This window comes from Canis lupus, chromosome 17, assembly GCF_011100685.1.
Source record: "Canis lupus familiaris isolate Mischka breed German Shepherd chromosome 17, alternate assembly UU_Cfam_GSD_1.0, whole genome shotgun sequence".
Taxonomy (NCBI): Eukaryota; Metazoa; Chordata; class Mammalia; order Carnivora; family Canidae; genus Canis; species Canis lupus.
This window is the reverse complement of record NC_049238.1, coordinates 16,770,747-16,788,809: the sequence shown is the minus strand read 5'-3', so window position 1 is coordinate 16,788,809 and position 18,063 is coordinate 16,770,747. Positions and strand designations below refer to the sequence as shown.

Here is an 18,063-nt window from a genome sequence, read left to right as displayed (position 1 = left end):
CTCTTTTGATTCTCTAAACTACTACTCATCTGGTTGCCCAGTTAATTACTTTTTGGTATGTGTCTAGCTCACTCTTCCCTCCAAGCTGAGACCACGCACTTTAAACGTAGACAACAACTATGAAGCATGAATACAGAGATAGCATCACACAAGAAACAAGAACTTCGGAGGAAGACAGACATGAACGTAAACACTGATTCTCCTTCTTATCAACAGTGTGATCTTAGACATTTTCTTCAATTTTTCTGAGCTCAATTTCTTTATCTATAAAATAGGGCTGATAATACTGACCTGGAAGAGTTGTTATGAAGAGCCTGTGGGACACGGTCCTCAAAGTTCATATACCAGGGCATAACCCATGAGAGATAACCAAACAAAGGAAGCTCTTATTACTATCCATGTTGACCATCTTGAGACCTCAATTGATTGCACCCATATGTGTAGTGAGCAGAAGAGTTGACTCTTCAGAAGGAAATCTTGCAAAATTCTTATCTTTGGGTCCAAGGACTTCTGGCATTTTATGCAGAGTGATTTCCCTTGAATTCATTATTTTCCTGCTATTAAAAAAAAAAAAAAGAACTGAAGGGGGAATTAATATGGTCACATCAATGCATTAATTTGGGGAGGGAATATATTACCACTCTGGATAAGTAATGTCCTTAAATAGAAAAAAAAAAAAACCTTGATGAAATCTTATTTCTGTTGGACTTGAAGGTATTTCCAGTAAATACCATGAGAGGCCAAGAGAGAGAAAAAATGAAAAAGATTGGAATACAATATAACAAACACATTAGCAAGTTATTATCCATGCTAATGAAATCTGTAAAGAAACCACCTTTCATTACACAGGGAGACCCCAGAGCTTGTGGAGGTATGTGTGGTTACAGTATGGCCTTAGAGGTTTAGGGCTTTGGCTGCATATCTGTACCAGACCCATAGTCATTCGATATATTGAGTTAGTTATTACTTTCTCTTCTATCAGCAACTCACTGACATCAACAAACATGCTCCATTTCTGTTATGGTTGGGCCTTATTGACTTATTCCTGGACTAGCTATATAGCACTTGCTTCCTAGAATGGAATCAAAGTTGGGTGTAAAGTAGTGGCCTTATGGCCTTAGCTTTGCCTGTTCTCAGTGTAGACACACAAAGTTCAGAGCAAAGGTTATCATAGAGGGAAGCAGAATGGGAAAAGAATGCAGGAAGTCACTAAATAATCTGTCATAGGTCTGGGGTGCTATGCCTGCATCTTTGATTGCCTGATGAGTTGCTCTCTGATTTTCTGAGGCCTTTATCTGGAGCCTGTGACTCTTTCCCAAAGATACCCAGGCAGAGAGGAGAATACGATCAGAGCCTTGGCACAACCAGCAGACAGGGTTTAGAAATGGTGATGTACCTTTCAAGAGGGTATCCAGGATCTGCAGGTATACAGAGCCCTGAGAGGACTCGTCACTCAACTCCCACTGTATAATGGATACCCTAGTCATTACGGAATATGCCAAATTCACATGTCCGGAAAGAAAAAAACAAAACAAAACAGTGTTAATTCTTTCATAGCACAATGCCTGGAAAATATTCAAAACTCAATAATATTAGCTATTATTATTATTACTATGAAACAAAGGGAAGGAAGTATAACATCTGGTGATACAAAAGGGTCTAGTAAGGTAAGAAATGGTCAAAGGTCATTGGCTTTAACAGCATGGAGGTCATGGTAACCTGATAAGGCACTTCTGGCAAAATACACTAAGTAGTGAATGGAAGGGAAAGAAACTAGATGGAAAGTAGAACACCTTTTTAAGAAATTTGCATGAGGATCAGGGAAATACAGATCAAAACCACAATGAGATCCCACCTCACACCAGTGAGAATGGGGAAAATTAACAAGGCAGGAAACCACAAATGTTGGAGAGGATGCGGAGAAAAGGGAACCCTCTTGCACTGTTGGTGGGAATGTGACCTGGTGCAGCCACTCTGGAAAACTGTGTGGAGGTTCCTCAAAGAGTTAAAAATAGACCTGCCCTATGACCCAGCAATTGCACTGTTGGGGATTTACCCCAAAGATTCAGATGCAATGAAACGCCGGGACACCTGCACCCAGATGTTTCTAGCAGCAATGTCCACAATAGCCAAACTGTGGAAGGAGCCTCTGTGTCCATCGAAAGATGAGTGGATAAAGAAGATGTGGTTTACGTATACAATGAAATATTCCTCAGCCATTAGAAACGACAAATACCCACCATTTGCTTCAACGTGGATGGAGCTGGAGGGTATTATGCTGAATGAAGTAAGTCAGTCAGAGAAGGACAAACATTATATGTTCTCATTCATGTGGGGAATATAAATAATAGTGAAAGGGAATATAAGGGACGGGAGAAGAAATATGTGGGAAATATCAGAAAGGGAGACAGAACATGAAGACTCCTAACTCTGGGAAACGAACTAGGGGTGGTGGAAGGGGAGGAGGGTAAGGGGTGGGGGTGACTGGGTGATGGGCACTGAGGGGGGCACTTGACGGGATGAGTACTGGGTGTTATTCTGTAAGTTGGCAAATTGAACATCAATAAAAAATAAATTTATTATAAAAAAAGAGAAAGAAATTTGCATGAGGGCAGCCCAGGTGGCTCCACGGTTTAGCACCGCCTTCAGCCCAGGGTGCAATCCTGGAGACCCGAGATCGAGTCCCACGTCAGGCTCCCTGCATGGAGCCTGCTTCTCCCTCCGCCTGTGTCTCTGCCTCCCTCTCTCTCGCTCTCTCTCTCATGAGTAAATAAATAAATCTTTTTTTTTTTTTTTAAAGAAATTGGCATGAGAAGGATCTGCCAAAGACTAGGCTGCAGCCTGAGAGGGAACACTGGGTCAGTAAAATCATTTTTGTCTTTTTAAATTTTTTTTTTCTCATCTAGGTTATGGAGCTTGTGGTAATGCTGAAGTAAGCATGATTCCCAGCAGCAACCTCACACCTCCCCTACTTCATGGTCTTATCTGCTGGAGGTCTCTGAAGCATCCATGGCTTTCCTGGTATCTAGGTACCCTCCAAAAGCAAGACCTTCTAGAACAACTGGGTATTTATGTCTAAATTGCTAGCCCATAGGAAATATGTAAGAAGGGTCAGAATGATGTTTTGTTTTGTTTTTTTTTCCCTCTGTGTTCTTTATGCATAGTTGTGACCTGAAGTTGAAATATTAGAAGCCTTTTCTTTCTTGAGTCATGACTCATTCACTCCTCTTTCTGGGAACCCAGAGGGACTAGATAGATCCCACAACACAGGCCTTATGGACTGAGCCTAAAGAAAGCCCTTGAGCTGCTTGTAGGGCAACTGTTCAAAGGGTGAGCAAAGACTGCTGTCTGCCTAAGAGGGGTTGAGTGTCCTGCCCTGGAGAATGACAACCCTGTAGTCTTCTACTAGAATTGCCCTTTTGGGGGCTGCCTGGTCTTTGTTTGAAGTCTTCAGTCTTCTTAAAAAGATTCCTAAGAGGAGCGCTTGGGTGGCTCAGTTGGTTAAGCTTCTGACTTTGATTTTGGCTTAAGTCATGATCTCAGGATCTTAGGACCTCAAGCCCTACATGGAGCCCCAGGGCACCATGGAGCCCCATGGCAGCATTGATTCCTGCGCTCAGCAAGGAGTCTGCTAAAGGTTCTCACTCTCCCTCTACCTCCCCATGCTCATGCTCTCTCTCACTCTAAAATAAATAAATAAATCTTAAAAAAAAAAAAAAAAAAGAAAGAAAGATTTCTAAGAGCTTTGAAAGCTTGGGTACAAAAGCATTATGGAATCAAACCATTTCTACTTTCTTTCTGTTGTACTTTTTGTCTATTCTTTAAGGAGTATTACAGATGGACAGTTGGTTGTAAAAATCAGTCTTTGGTCATTCCCCCTTCCTGAAGTCCCTTAAATGCATTCATACAGTGATTTCCCTTAGAGTTTACTTCCTAAACTTCTCTCCTTCAAGTGTGTTAGTGATTCTTTTCCCCTCTTGTCGGTCACATCTGCAATTTTTTTTTCTTTTTTTTGTGCAATATTTTCTTATTGACAAAATAGCTTTTGAGAGACACTGAACAGTTGGGCTCAAGATTGTATATGTGAATCCTTGTACTCTATGATTATCCAAACCTGGCTGGTTGGCACAACTAGCAGTGCTCATTATCTAAATGATATATCTTTGTTTTGAGAAGATAACATGACTGAGACTTTGGAAACTTTCCAGATGTTGATTAAAAAATGAACTCTATGCAAAGTTTATTCATTTTTAAAATTAAGATGGTATGTCCTTTTAAACTCTGCTAGCTCTCTATTGCCTTTAGGATAAATTCTAAGCCCTTTGGCATAGCAAAAAAAGTACCTTACAATCAAGCCCTGACTTACTTTTCTAGCATCATCTTTTGAGCTTTTCTGAATCTGTTTACTAAGCTACAGTCATACATATTTTCCTCACATTTGCAAATGCTATTTCCCTGCCTAGATGTCTCTAGTTCCACACCCAAGTCTAATTGGAAATTATTCCTGATAATTTTATATCTAATTCAAATATTAACTCTTTTGTAAAATTTCTGGCAAATCCCTACATAGAAATCTCATTTATATATACCTGTACTGCAACCGTATTACATTAATTTTAATTGGTTGGTTTCACTCACTGTGGGCATCTTACATTAATATCTGATTCCAAATGTCTCACTGAATTTCTTGTAAATAGTAGTTAATAAATGAAATGTTTAAATTATTTATTGCTTACTCAAAATAAATTGCTCATATTATTTCCAAACCTTATTAAAAATGCTGTAGTCACCAATCCTTGACCAGCTGGTTGTTCCTGACATCCTCCCAAAAGAATATCATTCCCTTAAGTTAGGTCTTTGATTTCTATTAGAGAATGTCCATTGGCTTCAGAGAAATCAGAATGGTTAGCTTTTGGTTTCTTGGTAGGCTAGGTGATCCCAAATGAAAATGTGGGTAAAGAAAACCAACTTAGTGCTTATCTGTCTCGTCTTATTCTTGCTAAATATGGAAAGAATCAAAGAATGGGTAAGCAGCCAAGCAATGATCTGGAATCCATACAGGACTAGAATGTAGGCCATCTAATCAACATTTCTAGGATTATGGAAAATAAGATTAGATTAAAATATTCGAGTCCTATTTTTGGTTATGCCATCAATAAACTGGGTAATTTAAAACAAGGCCCTTATATTCTGAGTTTTGGTTGCTCTATCTGCAAAATGAGCAAAACTACTCCTGTATTATAAAAGTGTTATGAAGATTAAATGTGATAAAGGAGAGGCATGGAACACTGCATAAATCACCTCACAATATGTATTATAATTTTTATTACAAAATTAATTCTAGTTAATGCCTTTGTGGCAGATAAAGAACCCTGTAGGTCACAGCTGTGATTGACTCTCACTAGCTTTGCTTCCTCCATAATGGCAGAATTTTCTCATGGAGTAATCACTGGCAGCTTGTCAGGAATATGCCTTTTTGTCCCTCCCCTGTACTATGCACCACTCAAAGGAAAGGTATCTGAATGACTGGATTTCAGGTATCGGAGGGAGAAGAGAATGAAAGGTCTAGAGTGCAGTAGTAGAGTGCTTTTCAGGGAGATCATTATCCACAATGGTCTCATATGATCTCAGAAAGCAGTCACCCTTACTAGGGTATGTCTGCACGAGGCTATGCCTCACACGCCCAACCAAGCCTTCCCTCTAACCACCAGGACTGCTGGAATTTTCCCTTAGCCTCTCTGTAGCTGATAAACACTTGTACAAAGATGGCAACGAGGGTAGGATGCAGGTAGTTTTACAGCTTTCTCTGTTTTGTAGTAAGGGTGGTGGCGAAGAATACTTTGTAGAGGAGAATTTAATATGTGTCCATGCACAAAACCTAGATTTCAATTTCTTGATGGAAATTGGAATTTTAAAAAATGTAACGTGTCTTACACCTTAAGCATTTGAGAAAGATCCATATCAAGCTAGATTTCTTCTACATCTTCACACTGAAAACAGTGTGTATTGATACCTGTATCTGTACATAGGTAGTATATACTATCTATCTATCTGTCTATCTATCTATCTATCCATCCACAATGAAAAAACATGGACAACATTGTATTTGCCTTGGCAATCATGATCAGACTGGCCAACTCCTATTACCCTATGATTGTAGCCTTTAATCACCTCTTGTCCAGGTTGCTAATATTGCTAAAGGCATATATGTTGTGTGTGTTTGTGTGTGTGTGTGTGTGTGTGTGTGTGGATTAGGTAACACTTCGAAAGACACTGTATGATGAAAAGAGACATTCCTTGGTGGATACCTTGTTATCTTCTTATTAATAAGATGCCCAAAGCTCAGATTAACTCCCTAAGACTTTGAAGATTGCCCCAATAGGCTTTTCTGAAAATCAGAGCATTGTAACCACTAGCTACCCTTTAGCCACCCATATTGAAATTTGGATATAAAAGTGATCCCATTTTTTTTGCCCCGTTTTATTTCCCCTTGTGGCTCTATTATCACCAAGGGGCACTCGGATTTATTTACCTTAATAGCATATTTCATTCTTTTCCATAGGACTAGAGATAAATGGATTTGTAAAGAGAAATGGAATTTGGTTTTTCTCCTTTTGGTAACTTAGTAGGAATTCCAAAATTATTACTTGGGAGATTTTCCTCACTGTGACTAGATTATTGTCTGTGCTACATTTTAATTTCTTCTGCCCATATCAACATTTTTAAAAACATTTAAAAAAACATTTTAAAAAGATATGACTACTTAAAGACACATTGTGGTTCACTCTCTCTGGATATGAAGAAAAAGAGGTGAACAAGTTTCTGTTAATTAAAAGTGTGTGCTGGAGGGAGTGAGACCGTTGTGGGTCATTCTTTTGGTTGTTAATTTTGTGGTTAGTAAGCTGTGCCCTGTAGCACCTTGTGTCTGTTTCACTATCACTCTGGATATTTAAATGCTAGTTATCATGGTTTTTAAAATTATTGTATGTGAATTTTCCATATTTGGTTCCCTGGACATGATAAGCCATTGTTAAGCTCATGTTCATGAAGATATCATAGCTCTTATTTCTTTCCTGATGGTAAGGCACATACTTCATGCAGAAGTATAAAGAACTGATAGTGTTTTCCAATTTGCTGGGTTATTAGAGGAAGAAGCTACATAGTAAGGAGATGGAGGGAATGGAAACTTTTGTGCAACAGAGCAGGGAAAGATGGGCCAGAAGTGGGGATAAGGAGGCCCTACAAGAGCCACAGAGGCTAGTGTTTTAGATTTTGCTAACATAGCTGGGCATGTAAAGGCAGACAATTGGCTAGAAAGCTAGCTGGCTCAACAAAGTATGCTCACACAAAATTACCTTCTTGACAATGAACCTTACTAGACTTCCCCCAACTTTGTGTGTGTGTGTGTGTGTGTGTGTGTGTGTATTTCATGACTTATTAAATAGATTAGCTACATTGATTTTTACTTTGAGATTTCCAGGCAATCACACAATACTTGAATTTTTCAATCATGTTGCTACATTATATGTTAATAAAAGCCAATAGCAAACATTTAAAAAGTTTTCCTAGATTAGGGTCCTTCCAAGAATCAATAATCTCATTGACACGGTTCAAAAAGCTATCAATTCTATGAGGACCACTAATGGCTGAAGAAAGCATGCATGTAAACACCACCAGAAAAATCAATGTTCTTTCCAAGTCATCGATAATTCTTGATGGAAATTGGAATTTTAAAAAATGTAACATGTGTCTTACACCTTAAGCATTTGAGAAGGATCCATATCAAGCTATCTAGTGTCCTGGTGTCCAGGACAAGGCAACTATGGGTTAGATCTTATTGATCTGATAACTTATGCAGGTTCTAAGATTACAGTGTCGTATATATCACTCATTTGATAGCAGAGCAACCCTGTGAAGTGGAGAAGAAGGTATTCTCCTCTCACTGTTGTAAGACTTCTTAAGTCTCAGAATAAGAGAAGTTGTACATTGGCTGAGACACTTAGGGGATAGCTGGGAGTAAAGGTCTTCTGATTCCTATGTTTTTGCCCTTGGCGGTGATGGTTGCCCACACTATTGTGACTGGACATGTCATAATTACTTCTTATTTACCAATTCTCAGTAGGTTACAGATAAGCAGTTTCCAGGGAAACCTGAAAACTAGTAAAGGAGTAAAGGATCTGGAAGGGTCAAATACACAGTGTACCTCACCGTGTATTAACATAAGAGTATTCATTGAAGGTTAAGAACTGTACTTTTTCATACCCTACTATTGTCTCAGTGGTTACTGGAGTATCTCTACTTTCTCAAGTGGAAAGTATTGGGCATTTCTTCCCATGCATTCCCATTTTAGAGGAGATAATGATAAACAGAGAGTTCCTTAGTGAGATAGCCATAGCCAGCTACTAACCCCAAGACTGCTTCTTCTAGCAATGAAGAAATCTTTTATCCTCTAACAGTGTAACTTCTCTGTAGTGGATTCTGTCTTTGGTTGAATATTTTTACAATACAAATTTTTATTAAAATGAAAAGAAATGTTTACAAATGAAATGAAGCATCACCCTCAAAGAAACAGAAGTAATAGGTGAATGAAATGATCCTAGAAACTCCTCAATGTAATAATGAATTCAACATTCTTCAATCAAATTTAAAATTTAATTATAGGTAATTGTTCTGTTTTTAATGAAGTACTTTTGACATAATGCTCCATTATTATATAATTAGATAATTAACTCCATTAATCACCTTACAACTTATTTTTCTCTATGTTTTCTTTAAATATTTATATACTATGCCCATTTTTACAGCCACAAAGCTCACCATAATCAAGAATGTGAGTCAGGGAGAGCAATAAAAGAACTTGGTGAAAGACAGTTACTGTGATTTCCCCAAGTGTACCTCCCATGCTCCTTGATTTATCAAAAAATTAAATGTTTGCAAAATCTTTCATATTCTCAAGCCTATCACAGGCATTCAACATTTCATCTACCATTTGCTGACCATCTAATATGTGTCATTCATGCATGTCACTAGTCTTGGATTTGAAGGAAAGAGATAATAAGAGATGACTAAGGTGTAATCTTTAACCTAAAGGAGCTCATAATTTATTGATGGAGAACTTTTGAAGGATGTTCATGGCTCCTTCTCTTAAGAAGTTCACAGTGTAAAATAGGAAATCTGTCACAGATAGGAGAAACATATTAGATTTAGTGCCCTCAAAATGGCAGGAGAGTTTTTCTAGCTGCATCCAATCTTCTTCTGGTGACCTTGACCTGGTTTTGTTTACATATTGAGTTAACTCTGCACACACATGGGTCCTTACAGGTCTGCAGTAGACAGCTCAGGTCCCTGTTTACATTCTTGCCTCTTTGTTGATATACTAGTATGGCATGGTACTCATTTTCCATGTTCGTATGTCATTAAAGAATTATGTTTAAACTGCACTTACTTGGACCAGGAACAGTGCCTAACCCAGCTCTGCAGTCTTACACTGTATAATCTTAGGCAGGTTACTTAACCTTGTCATGCCTCAGTTTCCTCACCTGTAGAATGGGATATTCATAGAGTAGTGAGAATTTTAGAAGTTAACAAATATAAATCACATCACTTTCTAGCACACAGTAAAAATGCAAAATGATAAGTATTATTTCTATTCTATTTTTTATTAACATTAGCTAGGGATGCAATGAAAACAGACTCTATCAATATCTTCTTTCCTTTCATAAACTCACATTGGAATATCCATGAATTATTTTCATGGGAGTGGTTACAGGATTGTGTGTATTATGAATCTTCTTTTTTTTCGGAGGCAAAAAAAGAAAGAGAGAGAGAGAGATTGAATTGATTATTGTCTTAAAGTATCTTTTCCATTGCTTTGATTGTCTTAATGGTTATTTCCATGGGTATTGCACTAGTGAGCATTCTCATGGCTAAAAGAAGAAAAATAAAATGGAAAGGATGAGCAAAAAGATAGGAAAGTAACCTTCTCTTATTGCTGACTTAACTAGAATTTCATTGCTTAACTGCTTCAATTCTATTTACATGTGGTTACCCTAGATTCTGTACAATTTATTTATTGTCATTGTAGAGGACTCTTTCAAATTTGGTAAGCCACCTGAAACCTGGATATTGAAAATATCTTATGGAGGAACTATCTGCTTTGGGAGAAAGTTCCTGAAGAAAGCCTTTAGGAATCTCAACATTAGTTGAGAAATCAAGTGATTAAATATTGTAGTAACAAATGTTTTCTCTTGGAACTGTCCCAAAGGTTTTTTTTTTCTCTTTTTCATAATTAGTAAGAAAAAAAATCACACACTCAAAGGAATACTATAATGGACACCCTAATAGAGTATACTATGGGCTTTCTGCTGGGTGTCCATTATGCACTGAACTGACTATGGAACTCATGGGCGCATGGTAAAGGCAGGTTTCACTGAGAAAAATGGCGTTGCCCCTCAGGTTGGCCTTCTCCTCACACACCAGTGGGAACTGCTGCTCACAGAAGAAAATACAGCCAATCAGAAATGAGACGGAGAACCTGATATTTCACTAAGATACTGAGAGATGGGGCAGAAACTGACCCAGGGATTTTTGCTTATCTTGTCTCTAAAAATATTAAATTTCTTCAAAGTTGAGGTTCACATATTCTTTCTTTTCTCCAAGCACCTAGCTCACTGGTTATGCTCAGCAAAGAATTGTTACTTTGTTGATTGGTCATGGGTGGAAACTAAGATAACAGGTACTGAAATTTAATGATGAATATGGGGCAAGAGATCTGGAAAGTTCTATACTTTCATTATGTGACTTAATCCTCACAGCCAACAGTACCAGTAGACCTAAGGTCAACAGGACCAGTTCCAAATTGCAGATGAGTAAACTAAGGCTCAGATAGGCTAGATAAATTTTCCATAATCAAAACTATGTTTCTATCTCAGTTCCATCTTTGCACATTACCTGGAAAAAAAAAATGAGGTTTACACTACAAAGTAATGATACCTTTTGCTTCTTTACTATTTCTTGCCCTTAATGTTAACTATTAATGTCAGAGCCCTATTTCTTTTGCATATAATTATTCATTAAGGTAGCAGGATTTTTTGAGGATTATAAGAAAGAAGAGCTACAATCTGACTTAAGAATAAAAAATCCAGGAAAATACCCCAAGACAAAAAATACAAATAGTATTTTGAAGATATTCTTCCAGCAAATAGCTTAACCAAAATGAATCCATCTTTAAATCCAGCTGCTGGGGATACTAAATTACATTCAGTTAACTGCATGATACCAACAGATTCCTAAGCACTTCAGTTGTGCTCTTTTTAAATTGCGTAAGGACTCCAGGGACTTCTTGGGAGATGGGGAAAATGGGAGTGGATATTGATTAAAAGAAAGCCTTATAACTCATCAGATGAATGAATGTAGAGCTGTTGGAAGAAACTGAGACCTCTTTTTCATAGGCATTTATAATCTAACCTGATGGGAGACACCAAGGGCTCAGAAGCAAGACGAATCTCTATGAACTTCAGTTTCCCAACCTGTAAAATAGGAAAGCAAACACCTGCTCCCACGACCCCCACACCTTAGCAAAAGGAGAAAAGTTGTATGATAGTCACATGTTGGAGCTCAGCAGCTCCAGGTTCTCTTTTTTTCCCCTCCTAATCTCATCCCTGTGCTTTGGTTGAGGTGCTGTTTGTAAGGCAATGTTGTTTGCGAAGGTTGCTCTGTCAAATAGCCTTTTTCTTCTTCTCTGCTCCATGAAAGAGTAAAACAAGGCTCTTAAAATCCACAATTCCTGGGACGCCTGATGCTCAACAGTCCAGCAGTTGAGCATCTGCCTTTGGCTAGGGCGCGATCCTGGCGTCCTGGAATCGAGTCCCACATTGGGCTCCCTGCATGGAGCCTGCTTCTCCTTTGTCCTATGTCTCTGCCTCTCTCTCTCTCTGTGTCTCTCATGAATAAATAAATAAAATAAAATAAGATCCACAATTTCTACCAATGTCAAAAAGAACTTTTCACAAGTGGATAGAGCTTCAGGTACTGTGAAGGGCAGATGGGCCAGAACTGTTCAGTAGAACTCCATGCTGGCTGGGGAGTTGTGAGGCTATACCTAGATTTTATTTATTTATTTATTTATTTATTTATTTATTTATTTTTAAAGATTTTATTCACTTATTCATGAGAGACATACAGAGAGAGGCAGAGGGAAAAGCAGGCTCCTCACAGGTAGCTTGATGTGGGACTCGATCACAGGACCCTGGGATCATGACCTAAGCCAAAGGCAGACACTCAACCACTGAGCCACCCAGGCATCCCTATACCTAGAGTTTAATAAGGAAGTCTAAATGTCTGACAGTCTTGTCCTGGCTAAGTCAAGTGCAAGCCAGACTGCCTTGAAGGGAAACCCTTATATTATACCAGTTAGTTGATGAGCAAGGAAAAGTTAGTGATGGCAAAGGCCAATTTCTCTGCATGGAATGGATTCAAATATACAGAAAGTACCAGGTCAAAAGTGAAAAGTGGTGCTTGTTCATTCCTCTGATAGAAGAAGGATCATAAGGGAGGAGGAGTTACACTTTGCAAGAATTGAAAAGAGAGAGGACTCAGAAGACATATCAACCAGCCCCAGTGAAAGGGCAGCTATACTGTACTAGACTTCTATGACTACAGAAAGTTTCAGGCTGATGGGATAACTTCATTCTGATGGGAAAAATAAAAATTGTTTCCTCTAGTTCTGGCAGCCCAGCAAGGAAAAAGAGGTATTAGCAGAAGTCTGAGCCTTCGGGGGTCTGGCCCACATCCCAGCCATATCCTGAGAAAATGGCAGGACTTCCAAAAATTCTTGTGGCAGGCATTCGCATTTCCTGTCCTAAATGGTTAGGCCATCTGGAATGTCTATTATGGAAGCATTAAACTTATGGAACTGTCCTCACGGGCTCTCAAAACCACTTCAAGTATTCCACAGAATAAAAATAAGTTGAATAAACACAAACTATGCAGATTACCAACTCTTCTAGAGGAGGAGGCACAAATGTACCAAAGTCATATGGAATTATAAAAAATAAAAACTAAGAATTTTTAAAGTGCATTTTGTTGAGTGATTTCAAAGGGTAAATTTAAGATATAGAACTGAATCTAAGGTCAGGACATTCTGGCCATGGTCTTCTGGACTTCTGACAGCTACCTAACATCTGTATGCTAACGGTCTCCACACAGGCAAGACAAGACCCACCTCCCAAAAAGCAGCCAAAGTGCTTTAACAATGGAGAGGCAGGCATATCATCTGTCTACAAACAAGACAGCATTACTCTTCTTTAGATGTCACTGCCACTTTAGAATGTGCATGTAAAGGAATTGACAAGTAAAAATACATAACAGGAAATCTAGTCATGGTGCAAACATGCCCACACATAATATAAAAGTTTTCTGTGCCTGTTTAGCAAATTTACCACAAATTTAGCAACTTTAAACAATACCGTTTACGATCTCCCAATTACATAGGTCAGAAGTCCAAGCAGGCCTCACTGAGTTCTCTGCTTTCAGGCCAGAAGACTAAAATCACAGTATCTTCTAGGCTGGGCTCTAACCTGGAGGCAGTGGGGAAGAGTCCAATTCCAGGCTCATTCTGGCTGCTGGAAGAATTCAGTTCTATGTGGTTGTAGGACTGAGATCTCCATTCTCTCGTTGATTGTCAACTGACTCAGCTCCTTAAGGCTACCTGCATTCATTCTCACGTAGCCTTCCCTGTCTTCAAACAAGTAAGGCCACTGATTCCTTACAATTTCTCCATTACTCCCACCTGGATAATCTCCATTTCCATATATGGAACATACTCACAGGAATAATGCCAGGAGGCAATGATCATGGAGATCATCTTAAAATTCTGCCTACCATACATAGTTTATGACTCATTCTAGAGACAGAAACAACTCTGTGCTTTCCTACCAAATGATGACTTTGGTTAAGAACATCAGAGAGGAAGCAGCCTGCATTTTTGTGTGGAATGTATAATCACAGATAGTCTGATACATGGTGGTAGATGTGGTTGTTAATTTCATATGACTACTGCTTAGTATTCTTTAAAATGACCTTGGGCATTGACCCTTGGTCATGACCTCTGCCCATATAGTTCCTTGACTTCCAATCTTACCCCATCCCCCATCATAGAAGTCTCAGGCCTGAAGCTTGAAGAAACCTCAACCTCTGGCCATAGGGCTCTTCTGAATACAGTCAGTTGTTGATGTTGCTCTGTCCACATTGATTTCCTTATATAAACCTTTTTCTCCTCCAGTCTACTCTGAATACCTCAAGGGCAGTTAAAGTGCCCAAGGGGATTCTACTCACCTGTGAATCCCCTGGTAAATCATTTCTGAGACCTGACCCAGAACAGATGTGCAACAAATGATTGTAAAATTGAGATAGGTAGTGCCATTCCCCTGTACTGTGTTATGCATAGGCAGTAAATTATATGCCCAACAGTTTTGCATGCTGTTATGTTAGCAAAACAGATTAAGGTTTTAAGTCCCACAATAGCCAATCAATATATATTGCAACACAGAATCCATACACTTCTAAATGAGTTTGTACAGTTCAGTTACTTTCTTTCCCCATTCAGGTAATACAATCCTCATATTTAATCTGTCGTCTGATATGTGAGCTCTCAGAAGCCAGGGGATTATCTTCTTTGCTCCTACAAATGATATCAGAATTAGCTACAGTGAATATGTCAGTGCCACTTCTGCTACAGGTAACCACATGATGTGGGGAGTAGGCAGCTATGGTCAATGAAGTAGCTCTTCTCCACTCAGATTATTCCAAAAACAAATCGTCAACCCATAACAACGCCATTTTAACCCAATGAACATAGGAGGTTCAGGGCCACCAATTAAAATGTGAATAAATAAAGAAAAATATTTAAAAAATAAAAAAATAAAATATGATGTGGAAATCTAATAGGTATAGCCAGGTCTATGACAAACGACTGCATAGGGAACATACCTACAGGGCTTCACTGCTGGATGGCACTAGGTGTGCAGACACTTCCATCCAGAATATGGCATTTAACTGCTGCCCATAAAGGATAAGGAACCACTTCTTAGATAAGCAGGGTCAGAGTGGGAACATAAGTATGCATCATTGGGGCTGCTCTGAGGAACCCCCTGATTGCAGAAACGGAATGTCTCCAGTGAAATGCAATTAAATGCTGTCCAGAGGCTAACACAGACCCAGGGACTTTTGTGGAATAAAAGATGATTGGAGAGCTGCCAAGTGAAAGAAGGGGTAGGGAAAAACTATTGTAACTTTGAATCATAAATGATCTCTCCATGGAGGGTCCCTGAGACAGGCTCAAATGACCTGCCTCTTTGCATTTCCAATAGATTAACAATGGACAGATGTCCCAAGGAATGAGGGACCATGTCAGATTTGGATACTTAAACATCAGCAAGGTCACTGAGGACAAGTTAGTAATTTAACATTTTTGTATAGGTGCTTTCTATATGTTGGTTAGGCATTAGAATATGCTAGGCTATAAATGTAAAAACCAATAGATGAGCTGTATATAAACTGATGCTAGAGAGAAAAACTAGAAAATGAAGATGGCTATGAAGGTGATGTCTTTATTGTTTACCATCATTATAGGTTACCATATATTCTATTCTAAGAATAATCCCTGGCTTTAAGCTTAAAAAATTATAGACTGAGTAAATGGTCTTCTTAGTACATCAGCATAAGCTCCTTTACATAGGGCTCAAAAGCTGTTCAGAAAACATTGCAAGTGTATTTTTCAATGAATAAGTACATCATTGAAGTAGTTCTAAATAGACCAAACTTTATAATATTTTGGTTAAAGTGGTTTTTCCCCCCCCAGGGAGCCCTCTTGTGGGTAACAAGCATATTACTGAAACACAGATTATCAGTGACTTGGTTGAAATTGAGTTGGGAAGAATGCTTCATGTTTCATTCATGATCAGCCTGAATATGTATTCACTTTTCTGCCCCCACATTGTTTCTCCATTTATAACTTCCCAAATTTATTTTATTTTTATTTTTTTTAAAATATTTTTTTTTATTTATTTATGATAGTCACACACACACACAGAGAGAGAGAGAGAGAGAGAGAGAGAGGCAGAGACACAGGCAGAGGGAGAAGCAGGCTCCATGCACCGGGAGCCCGACGTGGGATTCGATCCCGGGTCTCCAGGATCGCGCCCTGGGCCAAAGGCAGGCGCCAAACCGCTGCGCCACCCAGGGATCCCAACTTCCCAAATTTAATTTTAGAATCCTTGACTTCTAAGTTTTCAGAGAACTTAAAGGTCATCTGGTCTGGTGGCTCCTAAACTGACTGATCATCATTATCATCCAGGGAGTATTTGAAAAGTATATACCCTTGGGTTATACTCAAAGATATTCTGGGTAGGTATGTCTGGAAAGGGGCTACCAATCACTAGTGTTTTAAATATCCTCTGGTGATTCTGATTCTGAATCAAACTTAACAATGCAACTGTCCAGCTCCCCTTGTGATTATACTTGCTGCAACACAAAGGGTATTCATCCTGAAAGTTATTCATTCTCTCAGCATATCCAACTGTGCATCTGACAGGGATAAGGTCCTGCTTAACTTCCTGTCCCCCAAGAACCTAGTGTAAGAATGAGTAAAGGGTAGATAATAAAAGTTCTTATTAAATTGAGTTAGGTAATTCCAATCTAGTAATCAATATTGCTAATCATATTAAGGCCATAGTCCCATTGACTTTGTACATTGGAAAACCTTAAACAAAGAGATCTCAGTATAAAGTAACCAATCAGTAGAATGACCTCACAGAATCGAGGAGCATTCAAACAAGTATCATGCATATTTGTAGTCTTTATGTTGAATGGTGGGAATAAAATTGATATTTGTTTTCCCTCACTTATATTTTAAAAGAATCTGCTGTTATATTTCAGTTCAAGTTAATAAAGTTTTTCAGCCCTTCTCACCATTCAATGTAATGTACTTGTATGACTGCAGTAATGGAAAAAAGACAATCATGGATACTCTCATTTATATGCACAATTTTGAATTCCAAGAAAATAGGAAGCAAGTTACCATGCATTTACCTTTACAAATGCTGGGATGAGGCAAGATTGGATATAAGCAATTGGATCTGACGATAATATATTCCATTTGCAATTGTTAGAGATTTATGCAAGATAGCAGGTAACACCTTCCTTTTGAATTTCAAATGCTGTATAACCTTTTGAAGATAACAAGGGATATTCATCCGAAATAATGGTAGGAAATTTATAACAGAGACCACATAATTAGTTGTTATTTTTTGCAAGTATCATATACTCTGATAGGAACATGGTTAGGGAAAAAATATATATACTCCTTAATAAAAAATCAGCCTAGCTTCTCTCCTTTCCTTTCTCTCCCCTTCCCTTCCCTCCCCTCCCCTCCCCTCTCCTCTCCTCCTCTCTCTCTTCCCTCTCCTCTCATCCCCTCCTCTCCCCTCCCTTCCTCTACTTTCCTGTACTTCAGTTGAACAGCTTGGTACATAGAGTATCCAACAATTTAGAAGAATGTAAATTAAATGTAAAAGCATTCTGAAATGCTTATGAGCTCTATTGGATTCTCAGGTTTATTTCTAAGTGTATCCTTAACAAAATAGAAAATTATATGGTTCTAGGTTAAATTCCTCATCACGATAGGTATCCATCGTCCCAAACCTAGCAATTCAATGTAAGAAGGAAAAAAAACACGAATTTAAATATCTTAGAGTGGCCATTCTTTACATGATATTTTCCAGCAGAATTCAATACTTCACCTTCAATATCAGAGTAAAGCTACTTCAAAGCAGCCTTACTCCAACATGAGTAACTGAACAGGTGTTCCTTTAGAACCATGGCCTGGCAATTCTGTTCATTTAGGCTAATGTTTTAAGCTGATATTTCCAGATATGACCATTAACTGGTTGAGATAGCTCATGCAGAGCAACCTACTGCACTGAGTCTTCATATATCTCTAGAAAATTCTCCAATGTGCAGCGGCTACTCGTAAGTGATCGTATGCATCTCTGCCATTTCAACTTC

At 38.5% G+C, this 18,063-nt stretch overlaps 1 long non-coding RNA gene across 3 annotated transcripts in view; it reads right to left on the bottom strand.

The window, feature by feature from the left end:
- Positions 1-17,385, bottom strand: part of LOC106559880 — a 58,333-nt gene extending 40,948 nt beyond the window's left edge. For 2 of the 3 annotated variants that reach the window (XR_005371832.1, XR_005371834.1), the window contains exons 1-4: positions 17,089-17,385; positions 9,446-9,539; positions 1,397-1,479; positions 292-557 (exon numbers count right to left, since the gene is read on the bottom strand). This is a non-coding gene — a long non-coding RNA (uncharacterized LOC106559880). Of the gene's footprint in view, positions 1-291; positions 558-1,396; positions 1,480-9,445; positions 9,540-9,728; positions 11,322-17,088 lie in introns of those variants that run through there. The other variant, XR_005371833.1, reaches the window with a different exon arrangement.
- Between the last annotated feature and the right edge of the window lie 678 nt (positions 17,386-18,063).